A 3,756-nucleotide genomic window follows, 5' to 3' on the forward strand; every position below is an offset into this window, starting at 1 on the left:
GGGCTGATTTTGGGTTTTAAATAATGTGGCGCCACACCCCCTCTTGACTCGAGAGAGGTTTAGTCATAGTGGGACTATGATCTATTGTTCATTAAAGATATCAGTGGTACTTAAGGAGTTAGAGGTAACTACAAACGCAAAATGGTAATTTGACCCAGTTGTACTTATGAGCAATTTATGAAGGGTCATCGTACTGTTGATTGGTTATATTCAATGGACACAGAAATATATCTATAGTGCAAAGAGTGCAGCTGACGGTCTTTAATGGAGTGCGTGATAGTTAACGGATGGTGGATAATGTAATTAAAGAGTTTAATTAATTATTCACGTACCGTTGGAGCTTCAAGCTACCGGTCCATAAGGTCCACTTGGTAGCTCAAAAGGATTTAGTTGAGAATCACTTTTTGGGTTAATTTGAATTGTTCAAATTGATAAGAAGAAATTTAATTATATATGATATAATTAACATAATGTATTTGATACTTTATAGTTTAATTGGAGGAATAAATATTTGAGTGAGATTCAAATAGTTGTTAATTTAATATAAATATCATTTATATTAAATGCCATAAAATAAAGAAAAATAACTATAGTTTATATTGTATATGATGCAATATTAAAATTATACGTTATTAATATAATATGATAAGTTGGTTATCATATTTATTTATATTATTTATTATTTGGGATAATTAATCCATTTTTCTCTTTAACCACCTTAGTGGGTCGTTAGTTGGTTTTTATGGAAAAATGAAATAAATGAAAAAAAATAGTTTTTTCTATTATACCATACGAAACTAAGCTACACGATTTACACAGAGAGGCTAGACTCTTTGTCTACACGATTGAAGAACTTTGTTATACGATAGTTATTCTTCAATCGTCTTCCTCCTCCAAACTCACAAACTCCCTCCTAACCAAAAGAGTTAGAGTCCACCACTCCTGGGTTCTTACCCTGAGAATATCGAGGATACCAAGTGGTAGTGCTTTCACACTTTTGATTCGAGTTTTGTTGCTGTTCGAAGAGTTCGTGATAGTTTGAAGGATTTATGGGAAGAAGTGTTCTTCAAAGGTATAATCTCTTAACTCTTTTTATAATTTAAAAGCATGTTGTAATTTTTTAAAAAATACATAATTCATTTGTTTACTGTAAATGTATGTTTTCAATCTAAATCGGATTTGGACGATTCACTTCCGCTCACGGATCTCTTGTAAACGAGTTCCTTCAATTGGTATCAGAGCCAGGTTCTGTTTTGATTCCAAATTCCATTATGCTTGAAATCGTTTACAGTTTTAAAATTATGCATTGTGTTTAACTGTTAAATGTATGTTGATGGATGTTGATGAATGTTTCGAGATAGTTGTCTTTGTTTTGGCTTTCTGTTTAAGTTACAAAAGTTAAATTTGTAAGAGCCCCTGTATTTTTGGGCATTAATCTTGTAATCCAAGTCTGTATTCGTTTTAGTTTTTAGTCGTTTGTGAAGCTTCAGAAGTGAAGGTTGCAGTGCGTTTCGATGGAGAAGTGTTAAGGTTGATGTCCTAAATCTCGTAAGGTCCTGTAGTTTATAAACACTTGTATGAACAAATATTTTAGTGATTAATAATATATGATATTTTATTCACTTCTGTCTATAAAATATATGATATTTTAGTTGCATTAACCACAAATCAATAAACTAAGATCCATGGTTATCGTTGTAACTTAAACATGTATGTGGAGACATACAAGTGGATTGTGTTTATTGATAACCTAAACGGTCTGTAGTGTATGGATAAGACTGGTTACCTTATCCTGGTGACACTACGAGTATGACCCACTTGTAGGTGTTACAAATGTTGTAAAGTACTACAAATTATCTGATCTTGATCATTCATGTATTAGACATACGAGCAGGGATATTCTATACAAAGGAGTTTGTATAAGACCAGACCACGAAATGTTTAGTCTCGTTATATAATGTCGTTCATAATTGAGACTTTTTTTCACTAGAATGACCATAGGTAACATGACCTTAATCCTGAGTGAGTTGTGAACTTCTATCTATGAGAGCGGTCCTTTGATTTGCATGAGTGAAAGTGGTCAGATCGCCGACTCAATAAGCCTACCATTTTGGGGATTCGTCTGATTGGGGAACTGGAAACTCAGCTACACAAGATGGAATTCACCCATTCCCTGAAACAGGGATAAGAAGATAAATTGCTCCCTTAAGGGTTGATTTCGGGTCTTGAACAATGTGGCGCCACACTCTTTTTTGGCCTGAAAGAAGTTTAGTCATAGTGGGACTATGATCTATTGTTCATTAGAGGGATCAGTGGTACTTAAGGAATTAGATGTAACTACAGGGGCAAAATGATAATTTGGCCCAACTGTACTTACGAGCGATTTGTGAAGGGTCATCGTACTGTTGATTGGTTATATCCAATGGACACAGAAATATATTTATAGTGCGAAGAGTGTAGCTATCGGTCTTTAATGGAGTGTCCAACAGTTAACGGATGGTGGATAATGTGATTAAAGAGTTTAATCAGTTATTCACGTACCGTTGGAGCTTCAAGCTATATGTCCATAAGGTCCCCTTGGTAGCTCAATGGTTTTAAGTTGAGAATTAGTTTTTGGGTTAATTTGAAATGTTCAAATTAATAAGAGGAAATTTAATTATAAATGATATAATTAAGCTAATTCAATTATATATGATATAATTGACATAATGTATTCAATACATTATTGTTTCATTGGAGGAACAAATATTTGAATATGATTCAAATATACTTTCTATGAATTAGATTCGTAGTTATTAAATTTAATATAAGTATGATTTATATTAAATGTCATGAAATAGAGAAAAATAACTATGGTTTATATATTATATATGATGCAATATTAAAACTATAGGTTATAAATATAATATGATAAGTTAGTTATCATATTTATTTATATTTATTAATTATTTGATAATTAACTCATTTTCTCCATACCCACCCTTAGTGGGTAGTTATTTGGTTTTATAGAAAAAGTGGGATAAATAAAATTGGTTTTATTATTCCACAAGAGAGATATATTAGACGAGCATTATTAATCGAGTGACTACATGATCACTTTGAGAGACTATACGATAGCCTCATATCTAAACGATCGAGTAGAAAGTCTATGCGATAGACTTCGTCGTCTACATGACTTTGTTGTTGACTACACGATCATCTTCCTCCTAAACTCCAATTTTTCCCTCTAACCAAAATTAGCTAGAGCTCACCACTCCTATATTCTCTAAGAATACCAAGGTATCCAAGTGGTAGTGTCCTATTTGGTTCGAGGACCAGAGTTGCTGCTTGCTGGTTGTTTGAGGGAGTTCGTGACTTGTTCGTTTCGTTGGTGAACGAGTTTGTTCGAGGGATTACTTGAAGAATGGTTCTTCAAAGGTATAATCTTTCAATCCTTTGTTTTTATTTCCACAACATGCTGTAATTTAGATTTAATGCATTATCTGTTCTGTATGATTGTAAATGTATGAGTTCATTCACAATGAAATTTGGACGATCCGCTCAAGAAGACGAAATGGTGGTCGCATCATGTAGCTAGAGCTAAACGATCGTTTAGATTTTGCTATGCGTTCATGTAGATTTTTCTGCACGATCGTGAAACATCTACTAAATGATTGCATAGCTAACGCTACGCGATCGTGTAGAGTTATTTACATGATCGTGTTGCATTGGTTGCATGATCGCATAGATGCTCGAGGAGTAAATGATCACGTGGTA

The sequence above is a fragment of the Benincasa hispida genome, chromosome 5 (genome assembly GCF_027475165.1).
Source record: "Benincasa hispida cultivar pf3 chromosome 5, pf3_genome.v1.1, whole genome shotgun sequence".
Classification (NCBI taxonomy): Eukaryota; Viridiplantae; Streptophyta; class Magnoliopsida; order Cucurbitales; family Cucurbitaceae; genus Benincasa; species Benincasa hispida.